This window comes from Polypterus senegalus, chromosome 1 (genome assembly GCF_016835505.1).
Source record: "Polypterus senegalus isolate Bchr_013 chromosome 1, ASM1683550v1, whole genome shotgun sequence".
Taxonomy (NCBI): domain Eukaryota; kingdom Metazoa; phylum Chordata; class Cladistia; order Polypteriformes; family Polypteridae; genus Polypterus; species Polypterus senegalus.
This window is the reverse complement of record NC_053154.1, coordinates 201,878,638-201,902,772: the sequence shown is the minus strand read 5'-3', so window position 1 is coordinate 201,902,772 and position 24,135 is coordinate 201,878,638. Positions and strand designations below refer to the sequence as shown.

At 39.5% G+C, this 24,135-nt stretch overlaps 1 protein-coding gene across 1 annotated transcript in view; it reads left to right on the top strand.

Moving 5' to 3' along the window:
- Nucleotides 1–24,135, top strand: part of ash1l (ash1 (absent, small, or homeotic)-like (Drosophila)) — a 282,409-nt gene that overhangs the window by 9,827 nt on the left and 248,447 nt on the right.

The following is a 24,135-nucleotide window of genomic DNA, read 5'->3' as shown; positions in this document are numbered from 1 at the left end:
TAGCGTTCCATGGGAGGTACTGCCTCACTGATGATCTCCCATCCCCCCCAGTCCTTCCATTTTGTTGGTGTCCTGGTCAGGTAATGGCTGTGGCCGCCCATCACACTAGAAACAATATGGGTTAAGTAACAGATGGAAAAAAAAGAATTTTTGGTTGGAGTATTCCTTTAAGCAGTTTGTATTTTTCAGTTTTTAAAGAGAAAATGGTAGTAAATAAAGATAGAGCTGAAAGAGGTAATTCTCCCATACGTAGTAATTCCCAGAATTTTCTGAGTAAAGTTTTATAAGTAAAGTCCTTCATTTCTTTCAAAAATGCCAAAGAAATCCCACCAGATCCATAGAAGTTTTATTAGTCTTAGACACACCTCATGCCTGATGCACATTTGATTCCTCTGTTTTAAAATTTTCCAAATTGAGCTTGTTTCTGCTTCTGTCTGAAATGTTTCCTTTTTTTGTCTTTCCTTATTTTGTAAATGCATTGCCAGCGTGCTTTGCACTGGCATACATACACTGCCAGTCTGCAATTCCGTCACCTCAGGACTCATAGCAGTTGTAAGCTGTTAATACTCTACAGTTCTTAGTCCCTTTCAACTCCTCATTCTCTGTGTATACCTTTAAAGTCATGTGGGCACAGCGCTCGCATTAGGCCTCTCTGACATGCCATATCAGTCTCATTGTTTAAATAAAAGTTGTAGACCCATTTCTGTAGTATAGCATACTCTTAATAGATCTGATTGTAATGCTAATAATGCTTTGCATATTGAGTTTTAATAAAAAGTAGTTTATCTTTATGATTGGCTGTTAAATATAATAATAAAATGAAAAAAAATCCTCTTTATTTTTTTAGTGTCCTGTGCTGATGTTTAAATTGAGGGCCACAGCCCTCCTGGTTTTGGAATGGGATCTTTTCAAATAGATTTTAATCATTCATGAGAAACCTTTGTTCAATTTTCTCAGAGTCATTGACATTGCTGCATTATGAGGCATTGTCACGGTGGTCAATGTTGAACCAGGTAACCAATTGGCTAATATTGTAAAGTTTTGCTACCACAAAACATTAAAAGGGGAACAGAACCCAAAAACACCCAAACAGAAGGTTAAACCTGCCTTTAATTCACCCTGAACCTTACTTAATTGTTAGGTTTCCTACCTACAAAGGCCCAAAAATGGGGCAGAGGCTTTCAATATATAAAGTCTCAAAATTACTTAAAATGGAGAAAAGGAAAACCTTAAAACCTCTTGTCAAAATTCAAAAGTAATTGAAAGTTGATCACACAAAGGCAAGGCAAATGAAAAAAACAGGCATCATCTTTAGCAAACATGAAAGCTCAGTATCAAGTTTCAGTATGTTAATTCAAAAGCCAGGGTCATATCCAGAGGGTTCAAGAACATGTAAGTAAGAAACAGTAATCATATACAAAAATGCAACATCAAAGATAATAATCCGTTGCCAGCTTTGCTGTTGGAGCCAGAACCCCAGCTGCCTAATTGGATAGCCTCATCTCCTTAGACTGCACATACAGGATACAGAGCATATAACAAAACACTAGATATATTCTTAACATAAGATGCAACAACAAAGTCAATAAACAATCCAGTATCAATAAACATATAGATATAAATAACAAAGACACGAAAAACAGAATTAATAACATGGGAAAAAAATCTGAAAAACAACGAAAAGAACATCCTTAACTAAGGATATCACCCAGGATGAAACATAACAGCTAAGAGTATATTAATTTTGTGTAAACTTTTTTTTTGTTTTTACCTTAGACAGCTGGCCTTAGGTTTATATATTAATAATTTTCTGTTTTAAATATTAATATTTAGATGATTTAAGAACCAAATATTTTTGTTTATATATGATATTTGATGTAGTAGTATGTTTGGTTTTTAAGCAAACTGCAGTGCCTCTTATAATGGTTGCATCACAGACACACATTCCTTTGATATACAGTCATATGAAAAAGTTTGGGAACCCCTCTCAGCCTATATATTAATTTACAAAAAAGATAACAGTGGTATGTCTTTCATTTCCTAGGAACATCTGAGTATTGGGGTGTTTTCTGAACAAAGATTTTTAGTGAAGCAGTATTTAGTTGTATGAAATTAAATCAAATGTGAAAAACTGGCTGTGCAGAAATTTGGGTACCCTTGTAATTTTGCTGATTTGAATGCATGTAACTGCTCAATACTGATTACTTAAAACACCAAATTAGGTTGGAAAGGTGTGTCCAATCATAAGAAAAGGTATTTAATGTGGCCAATTGCAAGTTGTGCTTCCATTTGACTCTCCTCTGAAGAGTGACCACATGGGATCCTCAAAGCAACTCTCAAAAGATCTTAAAACAAAGATTGTTCAGTATCATGGTTTAGGGGATGGCTACAAATAAGCTATCTCAGAGGTTTAAAACTGTCAGTTTCAACTGTAAGGAATGAAATCAGGAAATGGAAGGCCACAGGCACAGTTGCTGTTAAACCCAGGTCTGGCAGGCCAAGAAAAATACAGGAGCAGCATATACTCAGGATTGTGAGAATGGTTATAGACAACCCACAGATCACCTCCAAAGACCTGCAAGAACATCTTGCTGCAGACGGTGTATCTGTACATTGTTCTACAATTCAGCGCAATTTGCATAAAGAACATCTGTATGGCAGGGTGATGACAAAGAAGCCCTTTCTGCACTCGCGCAACAAACCGAGTCGCATGTTGTATGCTAATGCTCATTTAGACAAGCCAGATTCATTTTTGAACAAAGTGCTTTGTACTGATGAGACAAAAATTGAGTTATTTGGTCATAACAAAAAGCACTTTGCATAGAACACCGCATTCCATGAAAAACACCTGCTACCTACTGTCAAATTTGGTGGAGGTTCCATCATGCTGTGGGGCTGTGTGGCTAGTTCAGGGACTGGGGCCCTTGTTAAAGTCGAGGGTCGGATGAATTCAACCCAATAGCAACAAATTCTTCAGGATAATGTTCAAGTATCAGTCACAAAGTTGAAGTTACGCAGGGGTTGGATATTCCAACAAGTCAATGACCCAAAACACTGTTCGAAATCTGCAAAGCCATTCATGCAGAGGGAGAAGTATAATGTTCTGGAATGGCCATCATAGTCCCCTGACTTGAATATCATCAAAAATCTGTGGGATCATTTGAAGCCGGCTGTCCATGCTTGGTAGCCATGAAATTTAACTGAACTGGAGAGATTTTGTATGGAAGAATGGTCAAAAATACCTCCATCCAGAATCCAGACACTCATCAAAGGGTATAGGAGGCGTCTAGAGGCTATTATATTTGCAAAAGGAGGCTCAACTAAGTATTAATGTAATTATCTCTGATGGGATGCCCAAATGTATGCACCTGTCTATAATTTTGTTATGATGCATATTGCATATTTTCTGTTAATACAATAAACTTAATGTCACTGCTGAAATACTACTGTTTCCATAAGGCATGTCATATATTAAAAGGAAGTTGCTACTTTGAAAGCTTAGCCAATGATAAACAAAAATCCAAAGAATTATGACTGTACCCTTTTGCTCCACAGTTTAAAATTACATATCAAGCAATTTCAATATAATGAAAATGCATATTACAAACTTTAATTTAGGATATATGGAACATTTAGAAATGACAACACTTTTTCTACATGGTCCCCCATTGCGGAACACCATAATGTTTGGGACTTAACAATGGTTGGTATATTAAAGCAGTCATATTTAGTTATTTGCTGCATATCCCTTGCATTCAAATAATGCTTGAAGTCTGAAATTTATAGACATCAGCAGGTGTTGAGTATCTTCTCTAATGATGGTCTGCCAAGCCTCTAATGCAGCCATTTTCAGCTTCTGCTTGTTTAGGGACTTGTCCCATTATGTTTTGTCTTTCATTTATGGAAGACATGCTGAAATGTATCTAAATCAGTTAACAGGCTTAACCATTCAAGATTTGTTTTATATCTTTGGGGGGAAAAAAAAAAACCAAAACAAAAAACTGCGTTGCCTTAGCAGTATGTTTGAGATTATAATCTTGGTGTAGGATGAAATCCTGGCCACTGAGTTTGGCAGTATTTAATGGAACTTGAGCAAATAAGATGTTTCTGTACAACTCAGAATTCATTGTGCAACTGTCATCAGCAATTACATCATCAATTAAGATAAGTGTACCAGTACCTTACATGCCCCTCTCATAACAGACCAACCGTCATGTCTAACAGAGAAGGTGCATGCATCGGACCTTGGGCAGTTCCTTTTTGTCTCCACACTTTACTCTTCCCAGCTCTCTGATACAGGTTGCCAAACAAGGTCAAACTGTGTAAGTATCAGTAAACCATTTCAAAGTGGCTTACAGAATTTCCAGAAAAGACCAACACAAATTTTAAACAATCACCCTTAATGTAAACAAGATATAAATCCAAAGAGAATAAAATACTAATCATAATTGAACAACAGGGCATAAACATTACAGTCTGGATAAATATAAACTGCTCTGTTGTAAGGTGAATTGTGCAGCATACAAGCAAGGCCAAAAATTGAACATACTATACTATAGTGTAAAAATCCAAAGTTCTCTCAAATACTGCAAATGAAGGAAAAAAAAACTATATAATTTGTAAACAATTCTGTCCTATATTGCACAAATACAAACAAAAAACCAAAAACCTATAACATTTTAAGCAAATTACTAACTTCAAGTTCTGTTAAATATTGCACAAAGATATCAGAAAAAATAAAACAACTATAATATTCTACTGAGGGAACTTCAAGTTGTGTGACAGAAGCACCAGTCTGGCCATAGCATCTGGCTTCAGAGCAGCATAGTTACACTTTACATCATGTCATCCGATGCTGAAACTCATCTCAGATGGGCTATTTGAGGTATTCATGCACAGGTACTTTTGTGGAAGTTTCCCTAATTTTGGGAAATGTACTTCTTGTGTTTTCCACTTCTCGAGTGGATTTACTGTCCACCTCAGGTATCATCAAGTAGCTCTTGATTTCTTTTTTGGAGGCAGTGTGCAGAGACTCACTTTCTTTGAATTCCTGTTTTTTGAAATAGCTGGTCAAGGACTTTTTTTTTTCTTTTTTGCTCCCTCTCCTGCAGCCACAGGGATGGGATGGAGCGGGGCAAGAAGGCAGAGATCTGTGTGAGTGTTTTAAATAATGAAAGAAAAAAATGTGTTTTGGAATAGAGGACTCCCAACCAAGATGGCATATGAAACAAAGCACACCCGATAGGCATATGCTTCTTATAGAAACAAAAGTAATCAATTTAAATGAATTACGTAATTTGTCTGAATGGATTAATAATTTGTTCAAACAATTTTTTAAAATTACGGGGCTCCATACTAGATCAATTTCGGTTAAACTGCATTTTATAGAGGAACAACCGTTTTCAACGTGCCAGCTCCATATGCTCTGACTCATTCATCTTGATCTCCGTTTATTACCTGCTGGCGCTTTCAACTATGTTCAGTCACATTTGTCTTACAATTACTGGAAAAAAAGGCAATTGATCGTGATACAAAAATGAATGTGAGGGAGAAAAGAAAATGAATATGATTGCATATGACTTTTGTTATCCCATTGTAACCATTGTTTACCACATGCACTGAACTGCTGCACTCTGGCTTTGAATCCAGTTAACCTCCGAAGCTTCTTTGTTGTGACTCACAATGTGCCACTTCATGCGTAATGCCGTGAAGGGGTAAAGAAACCACACTGATTTTCTTTATCTGTTAATTTTTATCATTAACAGGCAGGAATGTTAAAACAGAAAACATTCCTGCACTCAAGTTCTGCTGTTACAATTCCTTCTTTCCCAGTTAACACAGTGAACACTGGGAGTGGCAAATACTGATGATGCAACATAACCCAGAAAGGGGTGTGTTTTTTTATTGTTTTTTACCAAGGGAGTGACATACTCCACAATTTCAGCTTGCACGTCGCTAAAACAATTAAGATATTATCGTACACAATACATATTTCATTCTCTTAGTTAATAGGATGTTTTTCCAGAATTCTGCAGGCTCTTTTAGGTACTTTTTAGCAAACTGTAATCTGGCCATCCTGTTTTTGTGGCTAACTAGTGGTTTGCATCTTGCAGTGTAGCATCAGTATTTCTGTTCATGAAGTCTTCTGTGGGTAGTAGTCTATGACACATACATGTCTGACTCCTGAAGACTGTTTCTGATCTGTCGGACAGGTGTTTGGGGTGCTTTACTTACCAGTGAGGATTCTTTTTTCGTATTGGAGGTCTTACTTGGTCTACCAGTCCCTTTGCGATTACTGAGCTCACCACTGCTTGCATTCTTCTTAATGACATTCCAGGCAGTTGATTTAGTTAATCTTAAGGTTTTACAGATGTCTCAAATGTTTGTATTCTTGTTTTTCAGCCTCATAATGGCTTTTGACTTTCATTGGTACAGCTCTTGTCCTCATTTTAAACATTGGAAATTACAGACTCTGAAGGTAGTCATATATTATGGTGCTCTGAAATAGGAGCCATGCAGAAAAAGTGTTGTGACCAAAATGTATGCGAATACCCTCAAATTAAATTCTGCAGTATGCACTTTAATCATGTCTGAATTGTTTGATTCCTAACTTTAAACTGTGGACCAGAGAGGTAAATCAAGAAAAATGTGTCTTTGTACAGTACCAAACATTATGGAGGCAATCTCAGCAAACACAGGGCACAAGGCAGGAACCAATCCCAGGCAGGGTGCCAACCCACCGTAGGACACGCACAAACACACCCACACACCAAGCACACACTAGGGCCAATTTAGAATCGCCAATCCACCTAACCTGCATGTCTTTGGACTACGAGAGGAAACTGGAGCACCCAGAGGAAAGCCACGCAGACACGGGGAGAACATGCAAACTCCACGCAGGGAGGATCCGGGAAGCGAACCCGGGTCTCCTAACTGCGAGGCAGCAGTGCTACCACTGCGTCACCATACCGCCGGGAAGAGAACAATATAAGAATAAATTGAACTTTTTGAGAATCAAACATCCATGATAGACTTGTAGTACTGATGTGAGAGGGGTTAGTGCTGATGAAGTTTTGTTAACAAAGAATGATAGGCATTTCAGTTAGACGTAAGTAAAGCAAGCCTATTTAATTACTTGCTTTCTGGGATCATAGATCATAGAAGTTTAAATGAGGTGCAGTTTGTTGCATCTTTTTTTTTGGTTTCTTGTCTGTTCATAAAGTAACTTGGGTTGGGTGATTTGAGATTAAAGAGTAAAAATAAACAGTAAATTCCACCTACATATATGACGGTCTGCATAGTGTTAAGCACAAGCTTAGTTAGATTGTGTAAGCATCAATAATGAACCGCCTTTTTCAAGACCACCCAAAACTGTCATTTGGAATAAGATTTGAACTCTGACTCTTGCCACTCCAGTACATTAACAGTGTTGTTTTTAAGCCATTCCTGTATAGTTTTGGTTTTATGCTTGGGGTTGTTGTCTTGTTGGAAAACAAAATTTCTGCCAAAGTGCAGGTTTCTTACAGACTGTATCGTGTATTTCTTCTAGGATATCTCTGTATTTTTCTGCATTCATTTTACCTCTGCCCCTTTACCTTTACCTCTAATGTTCTTTGTACACCAGATATGGTATTTAGTTTTTGTCTATCTAGTTTTCTGGCCAAAAAGCACACATTTAGTCTTGTCAGACCATAGAACCTTCTTCTAGTTGACTACCGACTTTCCCATGTGCCTTAGGCCAACTCTACTCAAGATGCCATTATGATTGTATGCATAGTCTCTCTGATCTGAGCCACTGTACCTGGTAGCTCCTTTACAGTTATAGATTTCTTGGTGATCACCCTCAGTGTCTTTGTCTTGTACAATTTACTCAGTTTTTGTTGAAAACTAACTTTATTCGGATTGACAGTTGTACCATACTCTTTCAATTTCTAGATGATTAATTTAACTGGACTCCAAGGAATATTCAGTGTTTACTTGTACACATCCCATGATTTGTACTGTTCGACTGCCTTTCAGTGGAGTTGCTTAAAATGTTCTTTTGTCTTCATTGTGTAGGTTAGGCTATGATACTGACTAAACACAAGTTGGACCTTCAGATAAACAAGTGTATTTATAATACAATCAATTGAGACCCCTTTAGCAAAGGTGGGTGACTAATTATTTCACTTATAAAATCAACTGGCTATTGGTTGATTTAGATGTGTCTTATTAAATGGGGTGAATATGTATATGATCAGTTATTTTGTGCTTTATATTTGTAATTAATTTTGATCACTTTTGCAGAACCTTTTCTGGTGATCAAGGTCATATACAGTATATAAGACTATGCAGTGAGTTATTGCAACGTGACAAACACATAAAAGTTGTTTTGTGAACTTTTACCCATCCAGGTCTAGGTGGGAGAGTTCTGGATCAGGTTATTTTTAAAATTCCTTAGTTCAAAGTTGGGTTACAGCAAGAGAAAAGCCACATACTGTATTAAAACTTGTCTATGCATTCCATAGTACCTCAATTTTCACCAGAAGCAAGGGACAGGACAGTTGTCACGCTTCCACTGCAACCTTACTGTAGACATTGTTTTAGTACTGCAGCAGGACAAACAAGCGCTTAAGCAGTAACAATAATACAATAGTGAAGAATGTGGATTGTGGACATGATGGCGTTCTTGAAGAAAATCTTAAAACTTAATTGAAGCATTTCCACAAAAATGTGCGTGTTAACTGAATGCGCCAATCATGCTTTGTTTCTGACTTTTTTTTTTTATATATATTTTTCCTACTTAGACTAGTTTTAAGAGAATTCTTGTCTATTTACGTTTCCATAGTAAATTTGTTTTTTTAATTTTATTGATATTATTTGAAGAAAACAACATTACTGTATATACAATCATGTCAAACTACAAACCATAATTTATCCCCAGTCTGAGAGAAAGAGAGGAGAGACTACAACATAAGTAATTCTTTTTTAAAATAAAATAAAGGAAATGTCCTTTTCCCCCAATATAACTACTTTTGATCAATTAAATCTTGTCATATTTTAACAGTTTTGAACAGATTCTGTAAGAGAGAATTACATTGTTTTTTTTCAAATTCATCAAAACATCAGTTACCCACTGACTTGTAACATGTGGGGTAAGATTCTTCCATTTGAGCAAGATAAGTCTGTGTGCTAGTAGTGTGGTATAAGCAATTACAATCAGTTTGTCTTCCTCTACTTTAAGCCAGTCTGGGAGTACATCAGATATGGCTGTTAACGGTTTAGGAGTGATTGTGACACCAAGGCTGTCTGATAGGCATTCAAAGATTTTTGTCCAGAGTGATTTTAGTTTGGTATATGCCCAAAACATACAGTATAGCTCAGTGAAGCTGGAGCCCAATTGCAACATTCACATGTTGAATCTTGCCCTGGGTACATTTTGGACAATTTTAAATGAGCTAGATGTGCTTGATAAAAGGTTTGAAGTTGGGTAATTGAATACTTCGCTCATGTGGAGCTGGAATGTATTCTATGCATGGCTGCTTTCCACTCCTTTGCAGAAAAGTGAAAGATCCTTTCCCCGTCACACCCTGGGATCTTTTAAAATGTTTTTATATATTACTAGCAAAATACCCGTGCTTTGCAGCGGAGAAGAAACATTTTGAAAATAACGTAAGATGATTGTCAATATCATTGTTTTGTCAATGTTATGAGTGTTGCTGTCATATATATGGTAAAAAAATGGCCTGTATTTGATATAGCGCCTAACTAGAGTTCAAGAACCCCCCTAGGCGCTTTACAACACAACAGTCATTCACCCATTCACACACACATTCATACACTGGTGATGATAAGCTACTATGTAGCCACAGCTGCCCTGGGGCACACTGACAGAAGTGAGGCTGCCGAACACTGGCGCCACCAATCCTTCCGACCACCACCAGCAGGCAAGGTAGGTTAAGTGTCTTGCCCAAGGACACAACAGCTGCATTCTCATGCCGGGAGCCAGGATCGAACCTGCGACCCTCCGATTGCTGGACCACCCGCTCTACCGACTGAGCTACTGCTGCCCATATATATATATATATATATATACATACATATACATACATATACATATATACATACATACTAGCAAAATACCCAGCGCTTCGCAGCGGAGAAGTAGTGTGTTAAAGAAGTAATGAAAAAGAAAAGGAAACATTTTGAAAGTAACGTAACATGATTGTCAATGTAATTGTTTTGTCACTGTTGTGAGTGATGAGTGTTGCTGTCATATATATATATATACACACACACACACAAACATATATATATATATATTTATTTATATATATATATACAGTGGAACCTCGGTTCACGAACGTCCCGGTTCACGTACAACTCGGTTCACGACCAAAAAGATCGCCAAACTTTTGCCTCAGTTCACAACCACACACTCGGTATACGAACAAGCCAGGTTCCCTTGCCTGCCTGCAAGCTGAGCTGAGAGAGAGAGAGAGAAAGGGCGACCGAGCACGTGCCTGCTAGGGAGGTGGAGGAGGAGATTGCTTCACGTGTTTGCTGAACAAGCCAGTTTCCCTTGCGTCCTCAGTTGAGAGAGAGAGAGAAAAGGGCGAGCGAGCACCTGCCTGCTGGGAAGGGGGAGGAGGAGATTGCTCCACGTGTTTGCCTGCCTATCTGTAGGCTGTAGTGCAAGCGAAAACATCCCCTCCCCACAGGCAGCCTGAGAGAGAAAGAGAGCTGCCATGCTTTTCATTTAAGCAAAGCCGCTCCTTGTTCATTGTTTTCAATAAGACGTGCACTCTCTTTGTGCTCTACAGTATTTCGTGTGCTTTTGCAGTTAACTATGGCTTCTAAAGCCGCTTTTCCACTGCATAGTACGGCACGACACGGTTCAGTTCAGCTCACTTTTGCGGGGCTTTCCACTGGGAACAGTACCTGGTACCTGGTCCTTTTTTTAGTACCACCTCAGCCGAGGTTCCAAGCGCGCCGAACCGTTACCAAAATGTGACGTGTAAACTCTGCTGGTCACTGATTGGCCGGAGAAAATCGTCATTACTGCGTCACTGGCTATTCTTTTCTTTAAAGGTACAGACACGCGGAAGTTTCGAAAGTTCTCCAGCCACTGAGTGTTTGTAAAACCGGGAACAATCACATCCCACCACTCTGAAGCACGGTTAAATGTCCAAACAGATGGTCTGTTGCGATTTTTTGCAAAATGTGGAAGATCTGTAATATACAGAATCAGCATTTTAATGTTACACTGCAACAGTGATAAAAGTTAGCTAGTGATGTGCTTTTTTTAGATGCTTAACCTTGCGCGTCATTGAGCTAAAGTGTTGTCGTTGTCTGCGTGTTGTTGTAAAAGTTCCACGGTGTCACGGCAGTAGAGGCGGCGCAACTATAACAACACGTGAATAATCCCGCCCACTCTAAAGCGGTACTAAACTGCAGTCGAAACGCAAACCGAGCTGAACTGAGCCGAACCAAGGTGAGCTGTACTGAACCGTGTCGTGCCGTACTATGCAGTGGAAAAGCGGCTATAGCAAGTGGAGAGTTGTCAGAAGAAAGTTTTGAAGAAAATTGAAATCGAAGTAAAGAAAGAAATTACAAAAGGTGGAAAAAATGTTTACCAGTTTACTCATTTACCAATCGGAGAACCCTCGTGCTTTCAAGCAGCATAATGTAAACAAAGCCAGACTGCCAGTAATGTGGAGGGTCACAAGAACGTTCTTTTTGGAATGGCTGCATGAGGCTTTCACTCCCACCAGCTAAACAGCTAAAAGCACCAGAAACCCAAGAAATCACAAGAGAGAAAACACCTGAAGGAAAACACTTCATGCCAGAACTCTTCATGCAAGGTTAGTTTTCTTGGTGGTTTTTGTATTACGGATTTTTCAAAAGTAATTTTTTTAGTTCATAATGCGATTTGTTGCAATGTTATTTTTCTCTTTTTCAAATGTTCGCTTTTTTCCTTGTGCTTAAAACTCATGAAAGGTTTACAGATGGAGTTTTTCATAGCGCGATTAGGTGCGATGTTACATTTCTCTTTTTCAAATGTTCGCTTTTTCCTTGTGCTTAAAACTCATTAAAAATTGTTTACATGGAGGACTTCATCGTGTGATTTGTTGCAATGTTACTTTTTTGGTTGCTTGAGTTGGTTTTAAATGAAGTTGGTTGTGCGATGTTTTTCTGCTGTGCTTAAAAGTCATTTTAAAACATTGTTTACAGCGATCAGGCTTTAGGTTTAATAGCGTGATCTCCTGCAATCTCGCTTTCTTGTTTGCTTGTGAGTTGGTTTTGCAAGCGCTTTGGAATTTTTTTTCTGCTGTGCTTAAAAGTCATTTTAAAAAAAATGCTGCGCGAGCACGTGCTACAGAGAACTTAGAGCTGACAGGGAAGGGATTGGGGGGACGGATAGGTGTGTGTGTGTGTTTGTGCGCTCGCGCTACACAGAGAGAGCGTGGCGCGAGCCAGCTCCTGTAGCTGATCAGGGAGCCTGGGTGTTTTGTGTCAGTGTTATTCAATGTTTTACATTAGTTTACTATTACACTGTGGATTCTATGGTGTAATTAACTATATTTGTGCTTAATCTGTACATATTTTTACATATTTACATACAGTTTATGCGGTCTGGAGCGGATTAATTGTATTTACATACAATCCTATGGGGAAACTGCTTGGTTCACGACCAACTCGGTTTCGACCAAAGTTCTGGAGCAATTGTGGTCGTGAACCGAGGTTCCACTGTATATATTTATATATATATATATATATATATATATATATATATATACTGCTCAAAAGAATTAAAGGAACACTTTTTAAGCAGAGTATAGCATAAAGTCAATGAAACTTATGGGATATTAATCTGGTCAGTTAAGTAGCAGAGGGGATTGTTAATCAGTTTCAGCTGCTGTGGTGTTAATGAAATTAACAGCAGATGCACTAGAGGGGCAACAATGAGATGACCCCCAAAACAGGAATGGTTTAACAGGTGGAGGCCACTGACATTTTTCCCTCCTCATCTTTTCTGACTGTTTCTTCACTAGTTTTGCATTTGGCTACAGTCAGTGTCACTACTGGTAGCATGAGGCGATACCTGGACCCTACAGAGGTTGCACAGGTAGTCCAACTTCTCCAGGATGGCACATCAATACGTGTCATTGCCAGAAGGTTTGCTGTGTCTCCCTGCACAGTCTCAAGGGCATGGAGGAGATTCTAGGAGACAAGCAGTTACTCTAGGAGAGCTGGAGAGGGCCATAGAAGGCCCATAACCCATCAGCAGGACCAGTATCTGCTCCTTTGGGCAAGGAAGAACAGGATGAGCACTGCCAGAGCCCTACAAAATGACCTCCAGCAGGGCAATGGTGTGAATGTCTCTGACCAAACAACCAGAAAGACTTCATGAGGGTGACCCAAGGGCCCCATGTCCTCTAATGGGCCCTGAGCTCACTGCCCAGCAGCATGCAGCTCGATTGGCATTTGCCATAGAATACCAGAATTGTCACACGCACCACTGGTGCCCTGTGCTTTTTACAGATGAGAGCAGGTTCACCCTGAGCACGTGATAGAAGTGAAAGGGTCTGGAGAAGCCATGGAGAACATTATGCTGCCTGTAACATCATTCAGCATGAGCAGTTTGGTGGTGGGTTAATGATTGTCAAGCCTGTAGCGGTCTGTGTGACTCTCCATGGATATGCCTCCCCAGACAAAGGCACCTTGGCTGCCATTAGGTATCAGGATGAAATCCTTGGACCCATTGTCAGACCCTATGCTGGTACAGTGGCTCCTGGTGCACGACAATTCCTGGCCTCATGTGGTGAGAGTATGCAGGCAGTTCCTGGAGGATGAAGGAATTGATACCCTTTACTAGCCACCACACTTTCCTGACCTAAATCCAATAGAACACCTCTGGGACATTATGTTTTGGTCCATCCAATGCCACCAGGTTGCACCTCAGACTGTCCAGGAGCTCAGTGATGCCCTGGTCCAGATCTGGGAGGAGATCCCCCACAACACCATCTGTCATCTCATTAGAAGCATGCACCGATGTTGTCAGGCATGTATACATGAACACAGGGGCCATACAAAGTGCTGCGTACAATTTTGAGTTGCTGCAATTAAATTTTGGAAAAATGGACTAGCCTGCCACATAATTTTGTCACTCTGATTTTTGGGGCGTCTTTGAATTCAGGGCTCTGTAGGTTGATGTGGCATCCTTTCGTTCCTAACACATTACCCAGTCTATATCAGTATAGATATCCAGGATGATTTCTTTTTCCCATTGAGATCTGATGTGTTTTCAAAGTGTTCCTTTAATTTTTTTGAGCAGTTTATATACATACTGTATCCATACATATATACATATACACACACATAGATAGATAGATAGATAGATAGATATATATATATATATATATATATATATATATATATATCTATCTATCTATCTATCTATATATATATATATATCTCTATCTATCTATATCTATATGTATATGTATATGTATGTGTATATATATATATATATATATATATATATATACACACACATACATCCACATCAGGGCTCTAGAGTGCGACCTAATTTCTCAGTAGTGCGACTGAAAAAAATCAAAGGTTGCACCGGTGCGACCAGCTGTTCGAGGGTGAAAAAAAACGAAACTCTGTGACTCTTAGTCTCCCTGTTGTTCAACAACAGACACACATTAGGCCCATATCGTGGTCTAAACCAATCAGAGATAGTGAAGGGCGGATCCCGCCCCACCTCTGATAGGCCATGGTCCAGATATTCCTGTACGTGTGTGTATGTTTGAAAATGCATGTTATGCAGTCAGACAGAGAGAGGTGAGTAGCCCATCAGGTAAACAGTGGATGTAGCTGCGGATTATGAGAGAAGATGAAAAGAATGATTGACAGCTTTTTCGTTAAGAATGTTAAGTTAGGGCCTGATCCGTCCGAAAATCATAAGCAATGCTCTGACACAGAGCCATCAACCTCCCAAGTTATAGCAAGCCCTGGTCCGGAGACGGCGTTAGATAATGAGCCACATACGATCGAGTCGAGCCCACTGAAATTAAAAGGGGTAAAGTGTATACATTTCGAAAAGAGGGCTTAACCAGTTTCCCTGGCTAAGATACAGTAAAGCCGATAATATAATTCACTGTATTTACTGTAAAGAGTGTGGGAAGACCATGGCCGGCAGTAGTGCATTTGTGACTGGTTCTAATACATTTAGAATTGAAACGCTGAAAAAACACAATGCATCTATAAAACACATTACATGCCGCGATAAATGCACTGCTCAAGTTTCCCTCTCCCCGCTGCCTTTCAGCGGCAGGCAGCAGCAAACAGATCATCAGACGAGGCCGAGATGATAATTAAGTTTAACGTTGCCTACAATATTGCAAAAGAAGAACTTCCCTTCACTAAATTCAAGTCCGAAATAATTCTTATGAATTAAGAAAAATGGCTTGAACGTAAACCCGACGTACAGCAATGATGTCGCGTGCGCCCAATTTATAGGAGTTATCGCAGATACATTGGAAAAAAAAGATGTCTGTGCAAACTGCGAACAGTGCGTACATGGCGTTCCTGATCGACGGAGACACAGATATCGCACAAAGGAATGCGTCATTGTGTACGGTCATATCTTGCGGAGAGGAGGACCGGTGAATATATTTATTGGACACATTGAGGTCGAGCATGCTCATGCCCAAGTCTGGAAGATTTTGATGCTAGAGAGAGTGTGGCCAGCTGGTTTAGTCAAGGCCAAAGATCAAGAAGGCCAAACTACAGGAGTTGGCCATCCGAGGGGCATGTGACTGCAATGGAGGATAGTCCATAAGAAATTGAGCCATGAGATGTTCAGTTTGAAGCCCTTAAAACACTTAATTTAGATTTTCTTTTTAGTTCATTTATCTTGAGATTTTTTAAGTTTAAATTTCAGCTCAGTAAAGCACTTTAAGCACCAACATTTTTTCAGTAAGTTACCTTTCTTGTAGAATTGTGCTTGCCTTCAAAAAAAGAACTTTATATTGACCAGATTGTTTGTTAGTTAATCATTTACAAGTCAATATTGCCTATATGGACAGCAATTTAAAAAAAAAAAAAATAAATAAATAACGTGAACTTGTAAAACTGCGGTGTTAAATGTGATGCGGTTGAAAATTTGGGTGCACCTAACTTTTGTTAGCAGTGCAACCAGTGCAAAAAGTTAGTCTAGAGCCCTGCACATATATATACACATATCTACATATACACACATACATATACATACAGACACATATATACACACAAATACATATATATATATACACACACATATATATATATATTATATATTTATATATATTATATTATATTATATTATATTATATTATATTATATTATATTATATTATATTATATTATATTATATTATATATATATATATATATATATATATAGTCTTTGGGTGCGAGCAACTGTTGCTGGGGGTGCCAGAATCCTTGAAGGAAGAAAAATGAAAAACATTATTTGTACAAAATCTTAATTTATTTATCCATTCCAAAATAATTAAATGGGCAGGCTATTTCGTATCAGTGCAATACGCTGCTTGCTAAAACGGATGACTCCCGCTCTTACGTGCAAGTCTGCGTGGATATTATGAACTATCGTATCTGTTCAAGTTCTATTTAAATTTTAAATAGAAGGAATTTTTATTTAGTCGACAGAATATTATTCCGGAATAAATCAACTCAAACCTTAAATAACTTATAATATTTTGCTCTCCATAAAAATATATCCTGTCTAAATTATACAAATTCAAATATATAATTTGCATAACAAAACCTGGAAATATAAATAAAATTTGTTCTTTTCAGCAATAACAAATCAAATCATTCAGTTGTCTTTGCTCTTATGTCATTTTATCAGATTTGGACGCGTGGCATCTTTTTTTGGCAACAAGTTCGTTTCTGGTTGGTGTGAGGTTCTGTGTTGTGGAGATTCTCAGGATGGACTGCAGGTGCTCATCAGTGAGGCGACTCCTGTGTGCTGTTTTGTTAGTCTTCATGACTGAGAAGAGCTTCTCACACAGATATGTGCTACTAAATATGCACAAGGTTTGAGCCGCATGTAGGTGAAGCTGGAGCATTTCTGCGGGAATGGAGTGAATAAACTGTGCGGGCCGTGCAGTATCGTACTTTGCCTTCAGTGTGCCATTACACTGCAGCTCAATCACCTCCATCTGAATCTGCACAGGTGCAGTTTCCACATCGACGGCAAATGGGTTGCGAAACAACTCAAAATTCATTTTTTGTTCTTCAAAGTCACCAAAGCGCCGTGCAAACTCAGTGCGCAGTGCGCTCAGTTTATCAGCAAAGTGCGTGATTGGGAACACCGTTGTGCCGATTTGGTTCAAGATTACTTGGCAAAAGGGAAAGTGGGGCAAGTTGCACTGGTGCATTTTTGTCTCCCATAAAAATAGCTTCACTTGAAATCACTTTGTGATTTTGCCCGGGTAAAAACGTCTGCTGAAGTTTCAGATTCTTCTTTAACTCTTCTGCTTTCTGTATCTTGTGCATTGCATTCAGGTCTTTCAGGTTATCTTGATGTTTTGTCTCATAGTGCCGTCTTAGATTGAATTCTGTAATTACAGCCACATTAGCTCCACAAATGAGACATAAGGGTTTACTGGCAATGTCAGTAAACATATACTCAGCCTCCCATCGGTTTTTAAAGGCTCTATGTTCAGAATCACCTTTTCTCTTCGGCATAGTGTGCACTAGCTTTGCAATAACTTGCAGCATCATAAGCTAGACTTGATTAACGCGGTAAGTGTTTCAGCAAGGCAGCTGAAGCGCTGCATTATGGGATCTGTAGTTTATTGTGTTACCAGCGCTTCATATCCCCGGGCCATTAATAACAATAATACAGTATATAAAATGATCTTGGGCTGGATATAATTACGCCGGGCCGGATGTGGCCCGTGGGCCTTGAGTTTGACACATATGGACTAAATAGAACTTGAAAAGAAATATTTTTTCAAATGTGATCGCAATTCAGATTGAGTTGACGCGCACTACAGTACATCGAGCCCGCGTGCTATTGTGGTTTTGCCTGTGTGCCTCAATAAGTTACCCTCCCCTCGCTCTTACTTTTTTACCGTTCATCTAATGAATACACTGAGTATGGCTTTACCAAAACAATCATTGATCGCGAATAAAGTATCCATTATTCATAAAGCTTCAATTGGTGATCTGTCTTTCTGCGTTAACCGCATATTTTTTCATACGTCTCAAACCAAGGGGATGCGAGGCTAAAATGAATCGAGAAGCGCGTACATACTTAGTGCATCCCTTCTCGGGAATCGAACCTCGGAAGTCCGCGCTAGAGGCGAAGCCTCTACTATTGCGCCACGGCGTGCAATTTGTCTATTTGAGCGTAGCAGTGTAATTCGGTTTTTGTTCAGCACTCTTTGGAACTGTTGCTTTTTGTCTGCGCACTGTGTCAGTTCACGTGAGCCACTGAATATGGTTTTATATGTCACTCACTTTCGCTTCTAATTGTTTCGCTGCCTTCTTAATTATATAATGCATGTTTTCTTCAGTGCTTTTTGTAGCTCTTCCTGGTTTTCTATGTAATGCGTGATTATGTGAGAGGCGTGATGATGTCACACGAAACTCCGCCCCCCACGGCTTTCGAGCTCAACTCCATTACAGTAAATGGAGAAAAATAGCTTCTAGTTATGACCATTATGCGTACAATTTCGAAATTAAACCTATATACATATACATACATATATATTATATATACATATACATACATATATACTGTATATATATATTGTGGCAGTAGGGGGCGCTAGTGCTCTCTTGAACCCTCAGGTATGACTCCAAACACCAGGTAAAAGTCCAAGACTTTTTATTATTTTCTACAGTGCACCAAGCACCTTCCACACTACTCATAAACTTACACAACGCTCCTAAATAAACACAATAACCACTCCTCCTCGCCCAGACACTTTGCTCCTCTCCCACCCAGCACAGCTCAGTGTCTGGACTGAGCCACAGTCCTTTTATAGCCCCTGACCCGGAGGTGTTCCTGTCCCAGCAGTCCACAGTTGCTTATTCCTTCCGGGTCAGGGCAATCAGTCTTTTACTTTAACCTGGGAGCACGTCTTTCCTTCCCGTCACGTGACCGTGACGTACCCCCGGGTCATAAGGCACAAAAGAGCCCATAAGCCCCCCCACAGCGACTCCTGGTGGCCCCCAAGGTATCCAGCAGGGCTGTGTATAAATACTACAAAGTCCATGAGGCCCTGCTGGACCTCGGGGCACTATCCTGCTGTCGGGAGGGCTCCTCCTGGCGGCCTGGGGGTGAGGACCGGCACGAGAAGCCGGCAGTCCTCCACAATATATACATATATACATACATGCAATGATGTGGAGATGGTAAATGTCAATATTTTATTTGTAATAGAACGTTGATGACAGATCAAACGTTTAATCTGAGTAAATGTATCATTTTAAAGGAAAAATATGTTGATTCAAAATTTCATGGTGTCAACAAATCCCAAAAAAGTTGGGACAAGTAGCAATAAGAGGCTGGAAAAAGTAAATTTGAGCATAACGAAGAGCTGGAAGACCAATAAACACTAATTAGGTCAATTGGCAACATGATTGGGTATAAAAAGAGCTTCTCAGAGTGGCAGTGTCTCTCAGAAGCCAAGATGGGTAGAGAATCACCAATTCCCACAATGTTGCGCAGAAAGATAGTGGAGCAATATCAGAAAGGTGTTACCCAGTGAAAAATTGCAAAGACTTTGCATCTATCATCATCAACTGTGCATATCATCCGAAGATTCAGAGAATCTGGAACAATCTCTGTGCGTAAGGGTCAAGGCCGTAAAACCATACTGGATGCCCGTGATCTCCGGGCCCTTAAATAACACTGCACCACAAACAGGAATGCTACTGTAAAGGAAATCACAGAATGGGCTCAGGAATACTTCCAGAAACCATTGTCAGTGAACACAATCCACCGTGCCATCCGCCGTTGCCAGCTGAAACTCTACAGTGCAAAGAAGAAGCCATTTCTAAGCAAGATCCACAAGCTCAGGCGTTGTCACTGGACCAGGGATCATTTAAAATGGAGTGTGGCAAAATGGAAGACTGTTCTGTGGTCAGACGAGTCACGATTCAAAGTTCTTTTTGGAAATCTGGGACGCCATGTCATCTGGACCAAAGAGGACAAGGACAACCCAAGTTGTTATCAACGCTCAGTTCAGAAGCCTGCATCTCTGATGGTATGGGGTTGCATGAGTGTGTGTGGCATGGGCAGCTTGCATGTCTGGAAAGGCACCATCAATGCAGAAAAATATATTCAGGTTCTAGAACAACATATGCTCCCATCCAGGCGTCATCTCTTTCAGGGAAGACCCTGCATTTTTCAACAAGATAATGCCAGACCACATTCTGCATCAATCACAACATCATGGCTGCGTGGGAGAAGGATCCGGGTACTGAAATGGCCAGTCTGCAGTCCAGATCTTTCACCTATAGAGAACATTTGGCGCATCATAAAGAGGAAGGTGCGACAAAGAAGGCCCAAGACGATTGAACAGTTAGAGGCCTGTATTAGACAAGAATGGGAGAGCATTCCTATTTCTAAACTTGAGAAACTGGTCTCCTCGGTCCCCAGACGTCTGTTGAGTGTTGTAAGAAGAAGGGAGATGCCACACAGTGGTGAAAATGGCCTTGTCCCAACTTTTTGGGATTTGTTGACACCATGAAATTCTGAATCAACATATTTTTCCCTTAAAATGATACATTTTCTCAGTTTAAACTTTTGTTCCGTGATTTATGTTCTATTCTGAATAAAATATTAGAAGTTGGCACCTCCACATCATTGCATTCAGTTTTTATTCACGATTTGTATAGTGTCCCAACCTTTTTGGAATCCGGTTTGTATATATGCATATACATATGTACATATATTCATTCATATATATATATATATATATATATATATATATATATATATATATATATATATATATATAGTACATATCCACATATATATATATATATACAGTACATATCCACATATATATATATATATATTAGGGGTGGGACTCGATTAAAAAAATTAATCTAATTAATTAGAGGCTTTGTAATTAATTAATCTTGATTCATCGCATGTAATCGCACACATAAATTTACCCTAAAGATTAAATGTTTTTTTTTTATTTAAAAGTGTTTTATTGGGCGACAGAATCAAATAATAGACATGGACATGAATATTGTAAACTCAAGCTCTTTTAATTTCTGGAAAAAAAAAACTGTATTTCAGTTCAAATCAGAATCATCATCCGTGGCTAAAATTGGGCAGACTTAAAAATAAAGTGGTTTTCTAAGTACTTTAAGTACATGTTCAGAATGGTATTGTCTTTAAATAATAATAAGAAAAATTTCAACATAAAATGCAGTTTTTCATCTTAAAAATATAAGGCCGAAACATAAAAGTTAATTTGACCAGCTTCACCTTTGTGTTATGCAAACTCGTTTTTGCACAGTTTGCAGAAAACCACGCTTTTATCAAGGCTTCCGTCGGGTAGTCTTTTGAAATGAAATTTTCCTCCAGGAAATCATGCAATGAGAGAAGTTCCCCTTTACTTGGAATGCAAAGTGTGATTAAATGCATTATTTTTTACGCATTATGGAGCACATGCATCGAAGCTTCTCAGCTGTGCTTGTGCTAAGGAAAGGAAACATTTTAAAAATAACGTAACATGATTTTCAATGTAACCTTTTGTAAGTAGTGCCTGGAGGATTCAGAGTGTGGAGAAACTCTAGAGACAGCGTGTGTATTACCTTGTGGATTTTTCTGTGAGTATTTGGTGGCAGCGGCACAAAGTTGCTTCCGCAAGATCGCGTTAGCTGCGGAGCTCAGCTCAGAGCGAAATGAGGTGAATGGGAGGGGAGATGATGACGTCACTCCCCTACCCGCCTCAACTGTCAATCCCCCCACAAACACAGTCTCTCGGAATTTGCATAAGCACAGCCCTTCACCAGCAATTTTAACTTAGTTACAAAGTGATCAAAACTCTCGTTTATACCCTGCATCCTCTCATTAAACTTGTATCCCGCATTAGTCGTGGGCATGACAAAACGCCAGTGGCAGCCTGTCTATGAACTTAATTTAAAATTTAGGTTTGCACTGTGCTTTGTTTCTAAAGTAGCTGCAGTCATGAATATGCTTGTATGCATCACTGTGCATGACAAACGGCAGTGGGACCGTGTCTATAAAGTTAATTTAAACTTACGGTTTACACCGTGCTTTGTTTCCGCAGTAGCTGCACTTATGAATATGCTTGTATGTGTCACTCGCTCGCTTCTTATTGTTTCGCTGCCTTCTCAATTGTATAATGCATGTTTTCTTCAGCGCTTTTTGGAGCTCTTCCTTTTTTCTACGTACTGCACTCACAGTCAGTTCATGTGATTACGTGGGAGGTGTGATGATGTCACACGAAACTCCGCCCCCCACTGCCATCGAGCTGAACTTCATTACAGTATATGGAGACAAATAGGTTCCAGTTATGACCATTACGCACAGATTTTCGAAATGAAACCTGCCCAACTTTTGTAAGTAAGCTGTAAGAAATGAGCCTGCCAAATTTCAACCTTGCACCAATACGGGAAGTTGGAGAATTAGTGATGAGTGAGTCAGTCAGTTAGACAGTCAGTCAGTGAGTGAGTGAGTCAGTGAGGGCTTTGCCTTATCTATACTAATAAAAGGCAAAGCACTCACTCACTCACTCACTCACTCACTGACCCCATCTTCACGAAATTTGGTAGGTGGCTTCCCTGTGCTAACCAAAACTGATGTACGTACTTATTTCGGTGGTATGACGCCACTGTCGGCCGCCTTATTGAATTTTACAAACGTCTCTAATTCTCCAACTTCCCGTGTAGGTAGAAGGCTGAATTTTGGCAGGCCCATTCTTTACAGGTTACTTACAAATGTTAAGCAGGTTTCATTTCGAAATTCTACGCGTAATGGTCTTAACGGTCAACAACGTCCGCCATGTTGAACTTTCTTATTTATGGCCCCATCTTCTTGATATTTGGTAGGCGGCTTCCCTGAACTAACCGAAACCAATGTATGCCTTACTTGTTTCGGTGGTATGATGCCACTGTCGGCCGCCGTATTGAACTTTTCAACAGTCTTTGTTACTTATGAGCCCATCTTCAAGAAATTTGGTACACGGGTTCCTAACGCTAACTGAATCCTACTTACGTACATATATACGTCCATAGTCTGCACCTCAGTCACCGTGTGAGGTGGCGTTGGGTCCCCCATCCCAACGCCTCCCACGTTGTTGGCTGCCTGCCTATATAAGGCCGTCCGTCGCTCCGGTCTCTACATTCCCTTCATTGCTTCTCCACGGGATTCACGTCTCCCTACTGATAACTACAGCCTTTTTTGTTTAATCCACGGCTTCTCCGCTGTTTTATTGTTTGTTTATTACAATTATAGTTATTGTGTAGGTTATTTAGACTTACTTTACATTGATCAGGTACCCATTTCCTTTATCGTTCCAACCCCCATTACCATGTCTATCGAGATGATCACTATCGATCAAAGAACTGCCACTTACTGAGTGGTTTCCATGCCCGGAGATGGCACCTACCTTTTCCATTCTCTTTGTTACATAGTGCACGGCCATATCAGACTCACTCTTGATATCCGGAGGAACATTCTGTCTTATGTATTGAATGATTGGGACAGGTTCAAGGTGTGGACTAATGACGGTACTGGAGATAATTATACTACACAGGAGCACTATAAGAGTAAAATGCTTAAGCCCTTCACCTATGGTTCTGCATGTGAGTTGATGTCTGCCGCTGAATTGTTCGGTTGTCGCTTTTAAGTGTACCGAAATGGCCAAATATTTTACACCTTTCGAAACCGCCAATGCCTCTTAAACATCTTAGATTGACAGGTGGCGATTTCAGTAGTGGACACTTTGATGTTTATGAATTTTTAAACTCTCAAAAGCTGGATGTGATTTTATTGATGAAACCGGTTATGTGCTTACAACGCTTGACAGATGCCAAATGTCTCTTCAACACAAGTCCTACAAATACTGTCATAATTGAAACAA